This window comes from Squalius cephalus (assembly GCF_949319135.1).
Source record: "Squalius cephalus genome assembly, chromosome: 22".
In the NCBI taxonomy this organism is placed as follows: Eukaryota; Metazoa; Chordata; class Actinopteri; order Cypriniformes; family Leuciscidae; genus Squalius; species Squalius cephalus.
In genome coordinates this window covers 28,335,077-28,357,016 of record NC_137143.1, presented here as the reverse complement: position 1 = coordinate 28,357,016, position 21,940 = coordinate 28,335,077, and the positions used below count along the sequence as shown (strand labels likewise).

General features: G+C 40.6%; 1 long non-coding RNA gene across 1 annotated transcript; it reads right to left on the bottom strand.

The window, feature by feature from the left end:
* Positions 1-6,049: 6,049 nt before the first annotated feature.
* On the bottom strand, positions 6,050-21,426 carry LOC307150727. Its single transcript, XR_013819772.1, has 3 exons — positions 20,904-21,426; positions 6,676-6,924; positions 6,050-6,406 (listed from the first exon to the last, which is right to left on the bottom strand). It is a non-coding gene; the product is annotated as an uncharacterized lncRNA (long non-coding RNA).
* Between the last annotated feature and the right edge of the window lie 514 nt (positions 21,427-21,940).

Genomic DNA, 21,940 nt, shown 5'->3' with positions numbered 1-21,940 from the left:
GACAATGATCTGACAGTTAACAAAACAAGAGACAAAGCTTATATAGACAGATCTAAATAAATAACAGGTGTGCCGGTGCTGATGAGGTAGTAATCAGTTGATCAGTCCAGGTGATGACAATCAGCACAAAAACATGCACACACGAACGGACCACGGTTTGCCAACCGTGACAGTACCCCCCCTCTAAGGAGTGGCTTCCAGACACTCCATACCGAACAGAAACAAGAGTCCAGGTGGGTGGAGGAACGGAGGTGGACCTGGGAGAGGGACGGAGGCTTGAAAACCAATCGGAGCCGGTAGAGCAGGAATCCAAGGGGGCGCTGGAGGCAACAGGAACCTGGGTAGAAGGAGAGACAGAGAGACAAGATACACGGAAGGCCTCACGGCCAGGTTAGAGGGTTCAGTATTCGCCATCTTGGATGAGGCAGAGAGTTCAAAGAGCTCGGGACCGGCCATCTTGGGCCAGGTAGAGGGTCAAAGAGCTCGGGACCGGCCATCTTGGGCCAGGTAGAGGGTCAAAGAGTTTGAGATCGGCCATCTTGGGCCAGGCAGAGCGTTCAAAGAGTTCGAGATCGGCCATCTTGGGTAGGGCAGAGAGAGACTAGAGAACGAACGGTCATATTGGCTAAGGCCGAGAGTCGCTGGAGCTTGGGAACGGTCATGTTGGCTGACCTATAGGGCACAGGAAACTCAGAGGCAATGTGAGAGGCAAAACTTGCTCCCACCGCCTCCAGGTCATCTACACTGGGGAAAGCAATGAGCTGCCTCAAAATGCCGATGACTGCCTTGCTCATTCTGTGCACAATGTTGTGCACAGTAGACTTTGGGATGTCAAAGGCGAGTGACACTACCCGGTATGATGCTGCATGGGCCAGCCAGTAAAGGAAAACCAGCACCTCAATGTCCTTTTCCCACCCATGGTCGCAATCAGGTTTCACTGCAGCAATCAAGGACTGGATGGACTGCCGTGAAAGTCGGAGGTCGGGGCGGAGGTCAGCTCCATCTTCAAAATACAGCCGAAGAATTGGCACAGCAGCATTCAGGTGGCAGTAGGTTGTAGGGCTCACAATCTGTAAACGTGTATATAGTTTTATTTTAGAACACAATTTGAATTAAAAAGATACTTGTTTCCTGTATTGGCTTATTTATAAATATAACACACACTGCTAGTGCTATTACCATCAATGAATGAATCAATAGAGATACACACACACATACATGTAACGTTATCTCTATTGATATAAATTCATGTTTATTCATCGATGGTAATAGCACAAGCAAATAAATTACTTTTTCCTTGCCAAAAATCAACATCTGTCATCGTTCACAGGTTTGTGTGTTTTTCTGAGGTAAAATTTATTAGCTAAATAAATGATGATACTTACGTTATTTGAGAAATTCAGGAAAAGCTCTCGACGAAGGCGTGATCTGCGAGCAGCTGACCGACACCTCCTCTGGATTGTGAGCTCGAATGAGGTAAAAACGCAGATGAAAGCTGAAAGCAGAACTAAAAACACTGCTCGCAGTTGGTGTAGTCAGTGGAATGGGCTCTTTAAATTTTCGCGCTGTTATGACAGCGAGCGTATGTCACGTGACATGCTCTGTTGACAGCGTATGTCACGTGACAATTCCAACATGGCGCATGTAGTACGTCCGGACTCCATTCATATTACTCGTATTCATACTATATAGAACGTACTTTTTAATGGCCGCGAAGTACGTTCTAATTTAAATGTAGTACCTACTCACATAGTACGCGATTTCGGACGCAGCTCAACTCTTTTCCAAAGCAACATAAAATGGCCTCGCCCACTTTATTTATTGTGTTCCCAGAGGAGGGGTTTATGTAAATGTTGGGGTTGGTGATGTCACTAACCCTGGAGGAATGTCTTGTAGTCCAAACCGACCGTTTGCTGTAGTCCTTAGAAATTGATTTCTTTAAAAGCAAATATCTCCCTTTGTATTGAACTTTGAGCGTTGTAACTTTGCAGATGTTGTTTATGCTCAAACAGCAACATTACATACTAGCTAAAGTTAAAAAAGTGAAATCACATTCAACCACCCCTTTAAGCGTGCAGGGCAACCACCCAGTAGAGCATTACAATAATCTTGCCTTGATGTCATGAACGCATGTTCCGAATTTGTCAATGAGAGCATATGGCGTAATTTAGATATATTTTTAAGATGGAAAAATGCAGTTTTACAGATACTAGACATGTGACTTTCAAATGAAAGATTGGTATCAAAGAGCACACCCAGGTTCCTAACCGACGACGAAGACTTAACAGAGCAGCCATCAAGTGTTAGACGGTATTCTAGGTTATTACGTGAGGACGTTTTTTTGTCCAATAATTAGAATTTCATTTTTTTCAGAATTAAGTAGTAGGAAATTACTAGTCATCCAATTTTTTATATCAGCTATGCATTCCGTTAATTTTGTGAATTGGTAAGTTTCGTCTGGGCGTGAAGAAATACAGAGCTGAGTGTCATCATCATAACAGTGAAAACTAATGCCATGCTTCCTAATGACATCTCTGATATATATATATATATATATATATCTAAGGGTAGCATGTACAGGCTGAACAGCAACGGTCCTAGTACTGAGCCTTGTGGTACGCCATACTGAACTTGTGATCGATAAGACATCTCTTCATTTACTGCTACAAACTGATAACGGTCAGATAAGTATGATTTAAACCATGCTAATGCAATTCCACTAATGCCAACATAATTTTCGAGTCTATTCAAAAGAATGTTGTGGGCAGTAGTGTCAAATGCAGCACTAAGATCGATTAACACTAATAGCGAGATACAACCACGATCGGATGATAGGAGCAAATCATTTGTGACTCTAATGAGAGCTGTCTCAGTACTATGAGGATTTCCAGTCAAGATTTAGACTGTACCACAGACATCATTTCTTTCTAAAAAAGGAACATAGTTGTGAGGATACCGCCTTTTCTAGTGTAGAGATCGGCCTGTAATTGACTAATTCTGTAGGATCAAGCTGCAGTTTTTTAACAAGCAGTTTAATCATAGCCAGCTTAAATGTTTTCGGTACATATCCTAGTGACAAAGATGAATTAATGATATTGAGAAGAGGATCTAAGACCTCTGGAAGCATCTCTTTCAGTAGCTTAGTCGGTATAGGGTCTAACATACGTTGTCGATTTAGATGATTTAACGAGTTTAGTAAATTCTTCCTCTCCTATAGCAACGAATGAATAAATTTTTTCTTCAAGGAGACTACAATCCACTGCCTGATGCGATACAGTAGTAGACGGTTGCATAGTTATAATTTTCTCCCTGATATTATCAATCTTGTTAGTAAAGAAGTTCATAAAGTCATTACTGCTGTGCTGCTTGGAAATGTCTGGGGTTGAAGATTTATTTTTCGTTAGTTTAGCCACTATTTCAAATAAACACCTAGGGTTTTATTTATTTTCTTCTAATAGTTTTGAAAAATAAGCAGATCTAGCAGCTTTTAAGGCCTCTCTGTATGCAATCGAGCTCTCTTTCCTTGAAATGCGAAATACCTCTAGTTTTGTTTTCTTCCAGTTGCGCTCCATTTTTCTGGCTGCTCTCTTAAGGACCTGAGTGTGCTCGTTGTACCACAGTGTTGGACTATTTTCTTTAAACTTCTTTAAGCGCAAAGGAGCAACTGTGTCTAAAGTGCTGGAAAAGAGAGAGTTAAAAGTTTCTGTTGCAATATCGAGTTCTTCTAAGCGATCTGGGATGCTGAGATGATGAAACTGATCAGGAAGATTATTAATAAAGCAATCTTTAGTGGCAGAAGTGATAGGTCTAACATATTTGTAACACGGAGTCGACTTTGCAGCCTTGGCTAAATGAAGTTTACACGAGACTAAATAATGATCTGAGATGTCTTCGCTCTGCTGCAGAATTTCAACAGCATCAACATTGATTCCATGTGATAATATTAGATCTAGAGTATGATTACGAGAATGAGTAGGTCCTGACACGTGTTGTCTAACTCCAATTGAGTTCAGAATGTCTTTAAATGCCAATCCCAATGCATCTTTTTCGTTATCTGCATGTATATTAAAATCACCAACAATTAGTATTTTATCTGCAGCCAATACTAACTCTGATTAGCCTGGGAAAACCCAGACAACTTCCGGCAAATTTAGATTTGCTCTGCAAGTAAGTCTGGCAAAGAGCTCATTCAAGTCCATTTCCCCATGCCGAGAAATCAAGGCACCAATCAGAAACGTTGAGGCGGGCTTTACACATGACGATCGCTCTGATTGGTTTTAGGTCTAGCCTATCGCGCCCAGAGGCATTTGAGCGACGTCCACTCCGTTGGTGAAGCGCACCAACTTTTAAATGCATTATTATACTCAAATTGCAAACACATGAGGACAGTCTCCATGAAAGACCCACTGGCAGATGAACGTGCTACTACATTTCTCTCCGAAACGGTAGGAAATTAAATTAGATTTAATAGAGGATTTTAACTGTGACAAGATGATTGACAGGGCAGTTTACATGACAGGATGCACGCGACAGATCCATCCGATAAAGATGACGAAGTAGTATGTCCCAAAGTTGCCTACTTTTTTTTGCTACACATTCAAAAGTAAATAAATTTTCTTCACAAAAAGAGTACATATGGCGTAGTGTAACATAGGCGAATTGGGACGCAGCATATGGCTTTACACATGACGATCTCTGATTGGTTTTAGGAGTTTTAGGTCTATCCAATTGTGCCCAGAGGCATTTGAGCGACGTCCGTTGGTGACGCCCCTTTGGAAATGAGTTATTAAAGGAGCTTTGCCAGACCATAACTCAGTTACTACTGAGAATGGTCTGGTTTTAACCAGGCTAAACTCTGATAGAAAATCAGCTAATTCTTTGATAAAGTCTGTATGGTGCCCTGGTGGCCTGTATACAGTAGCCAGCACAGTTTTCAGCCCCATGGTGCAGTAATGAGCCGTTTGAAACAGAAGTGCTACCACATGGTTGCATAAAGCCATTCCAGCAGCACACGAGCAGGAGCATCCATTTAATTCCACAGGTTTAACGGCATGCAGCACAATCTAGAAATGGAGAACACACTTGAGGGAAAGTTTGGGTGTTTAGGCAATACAGTAAGAAGCATTTACTTGACACTAGGAACATTAATGTGAAACTAGGTTGAACAAAATTAAGGCAACAGCAGCAGAACAACAAAAAAGGTACATCTGCAACAGCAGATATGGAACAACAAAAAGAGAGCATCTGCAACAGCAGAAGAACTGAACAAATGCACCTGAACCTGTGTAACGTTAGATCTGAAACCATGCTCTATTCACTACACATTGCAAGTGTGGTGTATTTTGGTACTGTAGCACTGTCTGGATCCAAACTGAAAATCTGATGAAATCCATCAGGGATCAGAAAGGTAAGGCTACTATCTACATGATGTCCTGTTGATAAAAGACTACAGGAAACCAGTAAAGCAAATTGATGAGTAGGGACTAGAGCATGATTTCGGACTCCTGACAAAGTAACCTGCAGTGTATGTGGCTCTTCATTCTTTCGCATAGAACGGCAGCAGCTTGCCTGCACTACCACTTCCTCACTCACTAAATCTGACACTGCAGTAAAAAGGGGAAATATTATCACATCATACTAAAAAAGGATTCAATGTTTAATGTTAACCACACACAACTTAACCTTAACCTGTGATTCTTAAACAGCCACAACGGCATTTCGGAACATTAATGTAGACAAAGTGACCATCCAAACTTCGCGCCATTAACGTTAGCTAGAGCCATTTGGGCTCCTCAGGCAAAAGTTTAATAATCACTGACACTGACATACCCAAGTGAAAGCCAAAATATCTTAATAGCATTAATAATCAGTCACATTGTTCTAAGTATTCAATAGGATACGTTTTTTTGGCTGTATTTGAACCTATCTAACAAGCTGACGATTAGCTTATTAAACAAAACAAGCTAGCAATCAGCGATAACTCGCCAACAGAATTCGAGCCACTTACCTCTATAATTAAAGATAAAATTCTCGTAGAAGAACTTGTATCTTTTCTCCAGCTTGGAAGATTTTACTTTGGAGTGTTCATTCACGAGTCGCACCACATCGTCTTGACCAACTTTTGGGAGATGCGAGAGCGAAGTAGTCCAGCGATAAGAGGCAGCCATGGTGAACGCAATAACCGGAAGACGCAGTACACTGCTTCGCGGCTACTTCCGGCGTTCTATTGTTTTGTGATAAAGGCCTATTCAAGAGATACAAATGTTAAATAAAATATAAACACGTTAAACAAAATAAACGTTCTTGCTCAGACGTGGACAGGCTCTGAGTTTCTGTCAGGTTGGTGTTGGACTTCTGGCTTCGGGTCAAGTCTCGAGCTCAGAGCTCTCAGCAAGTATGTTATTTCCTATCCAAAACAAAGAGTATATGAACAAGTCAACTCATGAATGTTTTTTTAGAGCTAGAATAGAATTGAATTCTGTTTGGTTTACTGATTCTGTTATTTTCCTGTTTACTACAGGAATGCCGCTTTAAAACAGTCTGTATATAAATGAAGGTGATTTGACTATAACAAGAACATTACAATGAACACAAATTTGAAAATCTCACTACAAATAATCCAGAATTTAAGACAAAAAATAATAATCCTACTCTGCCTGTTACACTTCCTCACACCTGAAGCTGATCGAGTGAATCTCCTCAACTTCTCCAATCTAGTTTAGTCAAGGATCAAACCATTGATGTAGTAACATCTGCGCTAAGCTGGGGCGTTTAGTTGGATCCCGGGCTAGACACTGTCTAATAAAATCCTTGCAGTCTGTACACATTTTAATAAGGAGAGAGCTGGTTAGTCATGACCATGTGACCTGGCATTTTTGAAAACAGCGATGGCTCTCGCTATACGTTGAGCTATTTATAAAAATTCTGACACACTACAACCTTTAACTTTCTGTACAAATCGTTTGCTTTATGTGTGTGTTTATCATCATTATTCACTCACTTTTGGATAAGTTGTGGTTCTGAAATCTAACTTTGGCTTGTCTGAATTGCGGTATATAAGGAAGACAGCCGTTCGTCAACTCGTACGCCAACACTCCTAGAGACCAGACATTTGCTGGGACGGCGTGGAATCGAGGTTCTGTGAAGACTTCAGGTGGGCAGTATTCCGGAACTCCTGTAAGAAAGACATTTGCACATTGTTGAGCTTTTTTTTTAAAGCATCATCAAATAATTCTTAAATCACTACCTTCAGGTTTCAACACTCCCAAAATGCTCACCCCTGAATTTGTCGCTGTCGTAGCCTTCCCAACATAATAGCTGACCGCAGCCAAAGTCTATCAGCTTGAGCTCGTTTGTGTCTTTCTTAAACAGGAAATTCCGCGTATGAATGTCACAATTGAAAACACCATGATCGATGCAGGCTTTCACTGCCATCACAGCCTGCATCATGATGAGCCGTGATAACGCCTCACTCAAAGGTTCCCAAGACATTAATTCCTCCAAGGTCTCGCAGGATTCCGGATACTCCATAACCAGAGTGAATTCACTAGGATGTTCAAACCACTCATAGAGTTGTATGATGAAGCGGCATATGGGCTCTCGCTTCATCATCAGCAGCAGCGCCACTTCTGTAACGAGAGGTTCGGGAGTCCAAGGCTAGAGAGAAGAAGCAGACAGAAGGTTAGCTGGGTAAAAATCTGAAGAAAACATAATTTTGAAATGTACTATTCTTTGATCTTTTTAGATGTGTTGAAAAGAGCCTTTTCAGCTCAAAGTTATTTGGTGCCTCTGGCTTATTTGCTGATCACATTTATACCTAATGCTTCCAACGGGTGTATTAACTACAGTAATCTGCACTTAAACAACTCAATACACATTCAGGTGTTGGACAACTTACAATATTAAGATAGCAATGGTTGTCAATCTTGCTCATCCGCTTGATGGCAACCTGCACAAAAAAAAGACCCAGTTTCAACAACAGTAACAGTATTCAAGCACCTGGCCTTGTACTAAGTATTAAACCATCTGTAAATTGTTTTAAATTTGTTTTGATGCATGCAAGAGCAAAATGTTTGTACAATTCAGTAAGATTTACCTTTTTGCCATCAAATTTGCGTGTTCCCAGGTACACCGTGCCAAATCCTCCGGATCCAATTATAGTTTCCACGTTATAGAGAGACTCAAAGGACTCTGAAAAACAAACAGAAAAATATGAGACAATTATTAGCTTATTAGATCCATTGTTTTATTTTAAAAATATCAGTGCTGGTCGAGCAACAGTAAATGTGACCGGACATGGTAAAAACTTGACTCAGTTATGCATGAAATAGCAAAATCTCTATCTGTAGACTTTGCACTGCCCAGCCTTATTTCAGTCTCACCTGTTGAGCTCTTGTTCACTTTAGAAGCCTCCACGGCACCCTGGCAGTCAGACCTGGACAAACCCTGTTGGTTTGGGCTCTCCGATCCATCGCCACTCTCCGATCCATCGCCACTCCAACTCCCCTCTATGCTGTACGTGCCTCGGCTGCTCAGACTCAACGACTCACTACATCTCCTCTTGACATGGGCCTCAGGGAGGGACCAAGCTGAAGATGACGTGATGCCCGGAGAAGAATCCATGGAAGCAGAAAATAATATTATAATGGGGGAAATAATTGTAATATTCTGTAAAAACAATCTCAATTAAAGCTGCAAGCAGCGATGAAAAGGGCCCTCGCACCCCTGCCATCGCCACCCGGCGCCTTTAGGAAATGCCTTAAGATTACACTCACCAAATTTGAAGAGGATCAGATCAAAACTGTAGGAGGAGTTTGTTAAAGTACAACATCAGGAAATGGCAAAAACTGCCCAAAATCTGAGAGGAAGTTCAAAATAGCTAACTTCCTGTTGTGTTTAGGGCTACGCGCCAAGAGACTTTTTTGTAGGTATTGGGTCTTTACATGTATGTACCAAATTTCATACCTGTACGTGAAACCAGGAGCCGGGGCAAAATGTAGGGGCAATAATTAAGCCATTTTGCCCCACCCAATTTTGAAAACCATATCACACGTAAATTTTCACCACTTCTGAAGCATGTGCAAAGTTTCATGATTTTTCGAGCACGTTTTGTATTTGCCACACTTCCTGCTACCAGCAGGTGGCGCTATTGCTATAACCATAATGAGCATGGTCATGTGTTCAGGACAGGACTCTTATCAAACATGTGAAGTTTGGGGCAGATTGAAAAATGTATGGCTGAGTTACTGCAGGCTGTCTGTGGTTGCCTAGCAACATCGGAACTGCAAGCAACATTATTATTGAACTTATCTGATCATGCATATATCACCAAAAGGCCGAAATTGGGTGAACGTTTGTCAGGCCGCCGAGGGCACACCCTTCGACGAAAACTCAAGATCTTCGCAATTTAACGTCGCAAAGGCCTTCAGATTACACTGACCAAATTTGAAGAGGATCAGATCAAAACTGTAGGAGGAGTTCGTTAAAGTACAACATCAGGAAATTACGAAAAATGCCCAAAATCTAGGAGGAAGTTAAAAATAGCTCACTTCCTGTTGTGTTTAGGGCTATGCTCCAAGAGACTTTTTTGTAGGTATTGGGTCATTACATGTATGTACCAAATTTCATACCTGTAAGTGAAACCAGGAGCCGGGGCAAAATGTGGGGGCAATAATTTACCGAATTTGCCCCACCCAATTTTGAAAACCATATCACACGTAAATTTTCACCACTTCTGAAGCGTGTGCAAAGTTTCATGAGTTTTCGAGCATGTTTAGGCCCTCTAAAAAGCGATTCACTTTGGAGAAGAATAATAATTAAAGCTGCAAGCAGCGATGAAAAGGGCCCTCGCACCCCTGCCACCGCCACCCGGCGCCTTTAGGAAATGCCTTAAGATTACACTCACCAAATTTGAAGAGGATCAGATCAAAACTGTAGGAGGAGTACGTTAAAGTACAACATCAGGAAATTACGAAAAATGTCCAAAATCTTGGAGGAAGTTCAAAATAGATCACTTCCTGTTGTGTTTAGGGCTATGCTCCAAGAGACTTTTCTGTAGGTATTGGGTCAATACATGCATGTACCAAATTTCATACCTGTACGTGAAACCAGGAGCCGGGGCAAAATGTGGGGGCAATAATTTACCGAATTTGCCCCCCCCAATTCTGAAAACCATATCACACGTAAATTTTCACCACTTCTGAGGCGTGTGCAAAGTTTCATGATTTTTCGAGCATGTTTTGTATTTGCCACACTTCCTGCTACCAGCAGATGGCGCTATTGCTATAACCAAATATGAGCATGGTCATGTGTTCAGGACAGGACTCTTATCAAACATGTGAAGTTTGGGACAGATTGGAAATTGTATGGCTGAGCTACTGCAGGCTGTCTGTGGTTGCCTAGCAACATCGGAACTGCATTCAACATTAATATTGAACTTATCTGATCATGTATATCACCAGAAGGCCGAAATTGGGTGAACGTTTGTCAGGCCGCCGAGGGCACACCCTTCGACGAAAACTCTAGATCTTCGCAATTTAACGTCACAAAGGCCTTAAGATTACACTCACCAAATTTGAAGAGGATCAAATCAAATCTGTAGGAGGAGTTCGTTAAAGTACAACATCAGGAAATTCCGAAAAATGCCCAAAATCTAGGAGGAAGTTCAAAATAGCTCACTTCCTGTTGTGTTTAGGGCTATGCTCCAAGAGACTTTTCTGTAGGTATTGGGTCATTACATGTATGTACCAAATTTCATACCTGTACATGAAACCAGGAGCCGGGGCAAAATGTGGGGGCAATAATTTACCGAATTTGCCCCCCCCAATTCTGAAAACCATATCACACGTAAATTTTCACCACTTCTGAAGCGTGTGCAAAGTTTCATGAGTTTTCGAGCATGTTTAGGCCCTCTAAAAAGCGATTCACTTTGGAGAAGAAGAAGAAGAATAATAATTAAAGCTGCAAGCAGCGATGAAAAGGGCCCTCGCACCCCTGCCACCGCCACCCGGCACCTTTAGGAAAGGCCTTAAGATTACACTCACCAAATTTGAAGAGGATCAGATCAAAACTGTAGGAGGAGTTTGTTAAAGTACAACATCAGGAAATGGCAAAAACTGCCCAAAATCTGACAGGAAGTTCAAAATAACTGACTTCCTGTTGTGTTTAGGGCTATGCTCCAAGAGACTTTTTTGTAGGTATTGGGTCTTTACATGTGTGTACCAAATTTCATACCTGTACGTGAAACGTCGAGCCGGGGCAAAATGTAGGGGCAATAAGTAAGCCATTTTGCCCCACCCAATTTTTAAAACCACATCACACGTAAATTGTCACCACTTCTGAAGCGTGTGCAAAGTTTCATGATTTTTCGAGCACGTTTTGTATTTGCCACACTTCCTGCTACCAGCAGGTGGTGCTATTGCTATAATCATAATGAGCATTGGCATGTGTTCAGGACAGGAGTCTTATCAAACATGTGAAGTTTGTGGCAGATTGAAAATTGTATGCCTGAGTTACTGCAGGCTGTCTGTGGTTGCCTAGCAACATCAGAACTGCAAGCAACATTAATATTGAACTTATCTGATCATGCATATATCACCAAAAGGCCGAAATTGGGTGAACTAGTGCAAAAAATGCCCGTGCAAAATCAGTTTTTGTGTGTGTTTTTAGTAATTGTTGGTTTGGTGTGTGCTCATTGTTACAATTACACAGCAAAAGTTCAGTGACATTTTTATTTGTGCATGGTAAAAAGCACACAGTGAACTCCGAGAAAACGCTATGCTTGAGCAAACAGTTTGTGAATAGGCAACTACAAATGATGCCCGTGAAAGAGACTGTGAACGCATTGAATAGGATATGTTTAGTTGGTGAATAGCATAGGCTATTATTACACAGTAGCGACAACGTTAAGCGCACCAGAATGAAATATAATATTCAGAAGTAAACACTAACAGCATAGCTGACATACAGATTCAGTTTACATCCACAAATGAATAAGCACCTCGATTCAGGGAGCAGTGCAAAGTGCCCGTGCAAAATCAGTTTTTGTGAGCTGATCGCCGTCAAAAAAGTTCAGGAGATATTTCTTGCGATGGCAATATGATCAAAAATAACTTTATATTGATTCAATGGATTAATAGCATTTTGAAAAAAAAAAAAAAAGTCATGAATTTATTGCATTTTTGGGAAAAAATAATCCGTTTTTATAATAAATCTTAAAAAATTCAAATCCAGATTTTGATTTTCAATGTTGTTATAACCTAAAGATTCTATGTGAAAGTTTGAAACAGAAAATAGTGGTTTTCACACATTTAGTGGTTATCTCACATTCGAGAGATATGCGAATAACACACAGACAGACAGACGGACGTTTCTGTAATTTATAGATAGATGGATTTATCACGTTCGGGAACCAAACTATAATATTCAGAAGTAAACAGTGTAGCTGACTGAGTGTTTATGTCAGAATGTTTATTTTTAAACCACAGCCTTCTTGGGGCTTCTTTGACCGATACAACTCTCTAATGTCAGAATGTTTATTTTTAAACCACAACCTTCTAAAAATGATATATTTAACGATATCTTTTGCATTTCTCATCCAAACAATGTCAAACTTGGCACTGCACTTACTCGTGCCCGTGGCGAGACACCTGTCGAGTTTGAAATCAATCGGACTAACGGTTCGAGAGATATGCGAGGAACAGACACACACACACACAGACAGACAGACAGACAGACGTTCCTGTAATTTATAGATAGATGTTTGTCAGGCCGCCGAGGGCACACCCTTCGACGAAAACTCTAGATCTTCGCAATTTAACGTCACAAAGGCCTTAAGATTACACTCACCAAATTTGAAGAGTATCGGATCAAATCTGTAGGAGGAGTTCGTTAAAGTACAACATCAGGAAATTACGAAAAATGCCCAAAATCCAGGAGGAAGTTCAAAATAGCTCACTTCCTGTTGTGTTTAGGGCTATGCTCCAAGAGACTTTTCTGTAGGTATTGGGTCATTACATGTATGTACCAAATTTCATACCTGTACGTGAAACCAGGAGCCGGGGCAAAATGTGGGGGCAATAATTTACCGAATTTGCCCCCCCCAATTCTGAAAACCATATCACACGTAAATTTTCACCACTTCTGAAGCGTGTGCAAAGTTTCATGAGTTTTCGAGCATGTTTAGGCCCTCTAAAAAGCGATTCACTTTGGAGAAGAAGAATAATAATAAACGGAGCAAAAACAATAGGGTCCTCTCACCATCGGTGCTCGGGCCCTAATTAAAGCTGCAAGCAGCGATGAAAGGGCCCTCGCACCCCTGCCACTGCCACCCGGCAACTTTAGTAAAGGCCTTAAGATTACACTCACCAAATTTGAAGAGGATCAGATCAAAACTGTAGGAGGAGTTTGTTAAAGTACAACATCAGGAAATGGCAAAAACTGCCCAAAATCTGACAGGAAGTTCAAAATAGCTGACTTCCTGTTGTGTTTAGGGCTACGCGCCAAGAGACTTTTTTGTAGGTATTGGGTCTTTACATGTATGTACCAAATTTCATACCTGTACGTGAAACCAGGAGCCGGGGCAAAATATAGGGGCAATAAGTAAGCCATTTTGCCCCACCCAATTTTGAAAACCACATCACACGTAAATTTTCACCACATCTGAAGCATGTGCAAAGTTTCATGATTTTTCGAGCACGTTTTGTATTTGCCACACTTCCTGCTACCAGCAGGTGGCGCTATTGCTATAACCATAATGAGCATGGTCATGTGTTCAGGACAGGACTCTTATCAAACATGTGAAGTTTGGGGCAGATTGAAAAATGTATGGCTGAGTTACTGCAGGCTGTCTGTGGTTGCCTAGCAACATCGGAACTGCAAGCAACATTATTATTGAACTTATCTGATCATGCATATATCACCAAAAGGCCGAAATTGGGTGAACGTTTGTCAGGCCGCCGAGGGCACACCCTTCGACGAAAACTCAAGATCTTCGCAATTTAACGTCGCAAAGGCCTTCAGATTACACTCACCAAATTTGAAGAGGATCAGATCAAAACTGTAGGAGGAGTTCGTTAAAGTACAACATCAGGAAATTACGAAAAATGCCCAAAATCTAGGAGGAAGTTCAAAATAGCTCACTTCCTGTTGTGTTTAGGGCTATGCTCCAAGAGACTTTTTTGTAGGTATTGGGTCATTACATATATGTACCAAATTTCATACCTGTAAGTGAAACCAGGAGCCGGGGCAAAATGTGGGGGCAATAATTTACCGAATTTGCCCCACCCAATTTTGAAAACCATATCACACGTAAATTTTCACCACTTCTGAAGCGTGTGCAAAGTTTCATGAGTTTTGGAGCATGTTCAGGCCCTCTAAAAAGCGATTCACTTTGGAGAAGAATAATAATAATAATTAAAGCTGCAAGCAGCGATGAAAAGGGCCCTCGCACCCCTGCCACCGCCACCCGGCACCTTTAGGAAAGGCCTTAAGATTACACTCACCAAATTTGAAGAGGATCAGATCAAAACTGTAGGAGTTTGTTAAAGTACAACATCAGGAAATGGCAAAAACTGCCCAAAATCTGACAGGAAGTTCAAAATAACTGACTTCCTGTTGTGTTTAGGGCTATGCTCCAAGAGACTTTTTTGTAGGTATTGGGTCTTTACATGTGTGTACCAAATTTCATACCTGTACGTGAAACGTCGAGCCGGGGCAAAATGTAGGGGCAATAAGTAAGCCATTTTGCCCCACCCAATTTTTAAAACCACATCACACGTAAATTGTCACCACTTCTGAAGCGTGTGCAAAGTTTCATGATTTTTCGAGCACGTTTTGTATTTGCCACACTTCCTGCTACCAGCAGGTGGTGCTATTGCTATAATCATAATGAGCATTGGCATGTGTTCAGGACAGGACTCTTATCAAACATGTGAAGTTTGTGGCAGATTGAAAATTGTATGCCTGAGTTACTGCAGGCTGTCTGTGGTTGCCTAGCAACATCAGAACTGCAAGCAACATTAATATTGAACTTATCTGATCATGCATATATCACCAAAAGGCCGAAATTGGGTGAACTAGTGCAAAAAATGCCCGTGCAAAATCAGTTTTTGTGTGTGTTTTTAGTAATTGTTGGTTTGGTGTGTGCTCATTGTTACAATTACACAGCAAAAGTTCAGTGACATTTTTATTTGTGCATGGTAAAAAGCACACAGTGAACTCCGAGAAAACGCTATGCTTGAGCAAACAGTTTGTGAATAGGCAACTACAAATGATGCCCGTGAAAGAGACTGTGAACGCATTGAATAGGATATGTTTAGTTGGTGAATAGCATAGGCTACTATTACACAGTAGCGACAACGTTAAGCGCACCAGAATGAAATATAATATTCAGAAGTAAACACTAACAGCATAGCTGACTTACAGATTCAGTTTACATCCACAAATGAATAAGCACCTCGATTCAGGGAGCAGTGCAAAGTGCCCGTGCAAAATCAGTTTTTGTGAGCTGATCGCCGTCAAAAAAGTTCAGGAGATATTTCTTGCAATGGCAATATGATCAAAAATAACTTTATATTGATTCAATGGATTAATAGCATTTAAAAAAAAAAAAAAAAAAGTCATGAATTTATTGCATTTTTGGGAAAAAATAATCCGTTTTTATAATAAATCTTAAAAAATTCAAATCCAGATTTTGATTTTCAATGTTGTTATAACCTAAAGATGCTATGTGAAAGTTTGAAACAGAAAATAGTGGTTTTCACACATTTAGTGGTTATCTCACATTCGAGAGATATGCGAATAACACACAGACAGACAGACGGACGTTTCTGTAATTTATAGATAGATGGATTTATCACGTTCGGGAACCAAACTATAATATTCAGAAGTAAACAGTGTAGCTGACTGAGTGTTTATGTCAGAATGTTTATTTTTAAACCACAGCCTTCTTGGGGCTTCTTTGACCGATACAACTCTCTAATGTCAGAATGTTTATTTTTAAACCACAACCTTCTAAAAATGATATATTTAACGATATCTTTTGCATTTCTCATCCAAACAATGTCAAACTTGGCACTGCACTTACTCGTGCCCGTGGCAAGACACCTGTCGAGTTTGAAATCAATCGGACTAACGGTTCGAGAGATATGCGAGGAACAGACACACACACACACAGACAGACAGACAGACAGACGTTCCTGTAATTTATAGATAGATGTTTGTCAGGCCGCCGAGGGCACACCCTTCGACGAAAACTCTAGATCTTCGCAATTTAACGTCACAAAGGCCTTAAGATTACACTCACCAAATTTGAAGAGTATCAGATCAAATCTGTAGGAGGAGTTCGTTAAAGTACAACATCAGGAAATTACGAAAAATGCCCAAAATCCAGGAGGAAGTTCAAAATAGCTCACTTCCTGTTGTGTTTAGGGCTATGCTCCAAGAGACTTTTCTGTAGGTATTGGGTCATTACATGTATGTACCAAATTTCATACCTGTACGTGAAACCAGGAGCCGGGGCAAAATGTGGGGGCAATAATTTACCGAATTTGCCCCCCACAATTCTGAAAACCATATCACACGTAAATTTTCACCACTTCTGAAGCGTGTGCAAAGTTTCATGAGTTTTCGAGCATGTTTAGGCCCTCTAAAAAGCGATTCACTTTGGAGAAGAAGAATAATAATAAACGGAGCAAAAACAATAGGGTCCTCTCACCATCGGTGCTCGGGCCCTAATTAAAGCTGCAAGCAGCGATGAAAAGGGCCCTCGCACCCCTGCCACCGCCACCCGGCACCTTTAGGAAAGGCCTTAAGATTACACTCACCAAATTTGAAGAGGATCAGATCAAAACTGTAGGAGTTTGTTAAAGTACAACATCAGGAAATGGCAAAAACTGCCCAAAATCTGACAGGAAGTTCAAAATAACTGACTTCCTGTTGTGTTTAGGGCTATGCTCCAAGAGACTTTTTTGTAGGTATTGGGTCTTTACATGTGTGTACCAAATTTCATACCTGTACGTGAAACGTCGAGCCGGGGCAAAATGTAGGGGCAATAAGTAAGCCATTTTGCCCCACCCAATTTTTAAAACCACATCACACGTAAATTGTCACCACTTCTGAAGCGTGTGCAAAGTTTCATGATTTTTCGAGCACGTTTTGTATTTGCCACACTTCCTGCTACCAGCAGGTGGTGCTATTGCTATAATCATAATGAGCATTGGCATGTGTTCAGGACAGGACTCTTATCAAACATGTGAAGTTTGTGGCAGATTGAAAATTGTATGCCTGAGTTACTGCAGGCTGTCTGTGGTTGCCTAGCAACATCAGAACTGCAAGCAACATTAATATTGAACTTATCTGATCATGCATATATCACCAAAAGGCCGAAATTGGGTGAACTAGTGCAAAAAATGCCCGTGCAAAATCAGTTTTTGTGTGTGTTTTTAGTAATTGTTGGTTTGGTGTGTGCTCATTGTTACAATTACACAGCAAAAGTTCAGTGACATTTTTATTTGTGCATGGTAAAAAGCACACAGTGAACTCCGAGAAAACGCTATGCTTGAGCAAACAGTTTGTGAATAGGCAACTACAAATGATGCCCGTGAAAGAGACTGTGAACGCATTGAATAGGATATGTTTAGTTGGTGAATAGCATAGGCTACTATTACACAGTAGCGACAACGTTAAGCGCACCAGAATGAAATATAATATTCAGAAGTAAACACTAACAGCATAGCTGACTTACAGATTCAGTTTACATCCACAAATGAATAAGCACCTCGATTCAGGGAGCAGTGCAAAGTGCCCGTGCAAAATCAGTTTTTGTGAGCTGATCGCCGTCAAAAAAGTTCAGGAGATATTTCTTGCAATGGCAATATGATCAAAAATAACTTTATATTGATTCAATGGATTAATAGCATTTAAAAAAAAAAAAAAAAAAGTCATGAATTTATTGCATTTTTGGGAAAAAATAATCCGTTTTTATAATAAATCTTAAAAAATTCAAATCCAGATTTTGATTTTCAATGTTGTTATAACCTAAAGATGCTATGTGAAAGTTTGAAACAGAAAATAGTGGTTTTCACACATTTAGTGGTTATCTCACATTCGAGAGATATGCGAATAACACACAGACAGACAGACGGACGTTTCTGTAATTTATAGATAGATGGATTTATCACGTTCGGGAACCAAACTATAATATTCAGAAGTAAACAGTGTAGCTGACTGAGTGTTTATGTCAGAATGTTTATTTTTAAACCACAGCCTTCTTGGGGCTTCTTTGACCGATACAACTCTCTAATGTCAGAATGTTTATTTTTAAACCACAACCTTCTAAAAATGATATATTTAACGATATCTTTTGCATTTCTCATCCAAACAATGTCAAACTTGGCACTGCACTTACTCGTGCCCGTGGCAAGACACCTGTCGAGTTTGAAATCAATCGGACTAACGGTTCGAGAGATATGCGAGGAACAGACACACACACACACAGACAGACAGACAGACGTTCCTGTAATTTATAGATAGATGTTTGTCAGGCCGCCGAGGGCACACCCTTCGACGAAAACTCTAGATCTTCGCAATTTAACGTCACAAAGGCCTTAAGATTACACTCACCAAATTTGAAGAGTATCAGATCAAATCTGTAGGAGGAGTTCGTTAAAGTACAACATCAGGAAATTACGAAAAATGCCCAAAATCCAGGAGGAAGTTCAAAATAGCTCACTTCCTGTTGTGTTTAGGGCTATGCTCCAAGAGACTTTTCTGTAGGTATTGGGTCATTACATGTATGTACCAAATTTCATACCTGTACGTGAAACCAGGAGCCGGGGCAAAATGTGGGGGCAATAATTTACCGAATTTGCCCCCCACAATTCTGAAAACCATATCACACGTAAATTTTCACCACTTCTGAAGCGTGTGCAAAGTTTCATGAGTTTTCGAGCATGTTTAGGCCCTCTAAAAAGCGATTCACTTTGGAGAAGAAGAATAATAATAAACGGAGCAAAAACAATAGGGTCCTCTCACCATCGGTGCTCGGGCCCTAATAATAAACGGAGCAAAAACAATAGGGTCCTCTCACCATCGGTGCTCGGGCCCTAATTAAAGCTGCAAGCAGCGATGAAAAGGGCCCTCGCACCCCTGCCACCGCCACCCGGCGCCTTTAGGAAATGCCTTAAGATTACACTCTCCAAATTTGAAGAGGATCAGATCAAAACTGTAGGAGGAGTTTGTTAAAGTACAACATCAGGAAATGGCAAAAACTGCCCAAAATCTGAGAGGAAGTTCAAAATAGCTAACTTCCTGTTGTGTTTAGGGCTACGCGCCAAGAGACTTTTTTGTAGGTATTGGGTCTTTACATGTATGTACCAAATTTCATACCTGTACGTGAAACCAGGAGCCGGGGCAAAATGTAGGGGCAATAATTAAGCCATTTTGCCCCACCCAATTTTGAAAACCATATCACACGTAAATTTTCACCACTTCTGAAGCATGTGCAAAGTTTCATGATTTTTCGAGCACGTTTTGTATTTGCCACACTTCCTGCTACCAGCAGGTGGCGCTATTGCTATAACCATAATGAGCATGGTCATGTGTTCAGGACAGGACTCTTATCAAACATGTGAAGTTTGGGGCAGATTGAAAAATGTATGGCTGAGTTACTGCAGGCTGTCTGTGGTTGCCTAGCAACATCGGAACTGCAAGCAACATTATTATTGAACTTATCTGATCATGCATATATCACCAAAAGGCCGAAATTGGGTGAACGTTTGTCAGGCCGCCGAGGGCACACCCTTCGACGAAAACTCAAGATCTTCGCAATTTAACGTTGCAAAGGCCTTCAGATTACACTGACCAAATTTGAAGAGGATCAGATCAAAACTGTAGGAGGAGTTCGTTAAAGTACAACATCAGGAAATTACGAAAAATGCCCAAAATCTAGGAGGAAGTTAAAAATAGCTCACTTCCTGTTGTGTTTAGGGCTATGCTCCAAGAGACTTTTTTGTAGGTATTGGGTCATTACATGTATGTACCAAATTTCATACCTGTAAGTGAAACCAGGAGCCGGGGCAAAATGTGGGGGCAATAATTTACCGAATTTGCCCCACCCAATTTTGAAAACCATATCACACGTAAGTTTTCACCACTTCTGAAGCGTGTGCAAAGTTTCATGAGTTTTCGAGCATGTTTAGGCCCTCTAAAAAGCGATTCACTTTGGAGAAGAATAATAATAATTAAAGCTGCAAGCAGCGATGAAAAGGGCCCTCGCACCCCTGCCACCGCCACCCGGCACCTTTAGGAAAGGCCTTAAGATTACACTCACCAAATTTGAAGAGGATCAGATCAAAACTGTAGGAGTTTGTTAAAGTACAACATCAGGAAATGGCAAAAACTGCCCAAAATCTGACAGGAAGTTCAAAATAACTGACTTCCTGTTGTGTTTAGGGCTATGCTCCAAGAGACTTTTTTGTAGGTATTGGGTCTTTACATGTGTGTACCAAATTTCATACCTGTACGTGAAACGTCGAGCCGGGGCAAAATGTAGGGGCAATAAGTAAGCCATTTTGCCCCACCCAATTTTTAAAACCACATCACACGTAAATTGTCACCACTTCTGAAGCGTGTGCAAAGTTTCATGATTTTTCGAGCACGTTTTGTATTTGCCACACTTCCTGCTACCAGCAGGTGGTGCTATTGCTATAATCATAATGAGCATTGGCATGTGTTCAGGACAGGACTCTTATCAAACATGTGAAGTTTGTGGCAGATTGAAAATTGTATGCCTGAGTTACTGCAGGCTGTCTGTGGTTGCCTAGCAACATCAGAACTGCAAGCAACATTAATATTGAACTTATCTGATCATGCATATATCACCAAAAGGCCGAAATTGGGTGAACTAGTGCAAAAAATGCCCGTGCAAAATCAGTTTTTGTGTGTGTTTTTAGTAATTGTTGGTTTGGTGTGTGCTCATTGTTACAATTACACAGCAAAAGTTCAGTGACATTTTTATTTGTGCATGGTAAAAAGCACACAGTGAACTCCGAGAAAACGCTATGCTTGAGCAAACAGTTTGTGAATAGGCAACTACAAATGATGCCCGTGAAAGAGACTGTGAACGCATTGAATAGGATATGTTTAGTTGGTGAATAGCATAGGCTACTATTACACAGTAGCGACAACGTTAAGCGCACCAGAATGAAATATAATATTCAGAAGTAAACACTAACAGCATAGCTGACTTACAGATTCAGTTTACATCCACAAATGAATAAGCACCTCGATTCAGGGAGCAGTGCAAAGTGCCCGTGCAAAATCAGTTTTTGTGAGCTGATCGCCGTCAAAAAAGTTCAGGAGATATTTCTTGCGATGGCAATATGATCAAAAATAACTTTATATTGATTCAATGGATTAATAGCATTTAAAAAAAAAAAAAAAAAGTCATGAATTTATTGCATTTTTGGGAAAAAATAATCCGTTTTTATAATAAATCTTAAAAAATTCAAATCCAGATTTTGATTTTCAATGTTGTTATAACCTAAAGATGCTATGTGAAAGTTTGAAACAGAAAATAGTGGTTTTCACACATTTAGTGGTTATCTCACATTCGAGAGATATGCGAATAACACACAGACAGACAGACGGACGTTTCTGTAATTTATAGATAGATGGATTTATCACGTTCGGGAACCAAACTATAATATTCAGAAGTAAACAGTGTAGCTGACTGAGTGTTTATGTCAGAATGTTTATTTTTAAACCACAGCCTTCTTGGGGCTTCTTTGACCGATACAACTCTCTAATGTCAGAATGTTTATTTTTAAACCACAACCTTCTAAAAATGATATATTTAACGATATCTTTTGCATTTCTCATCCAAACAATGTCAAACTTGGCACTGCACTTACTCGTGCCCGTGGCAAGACACCTGTCGAGT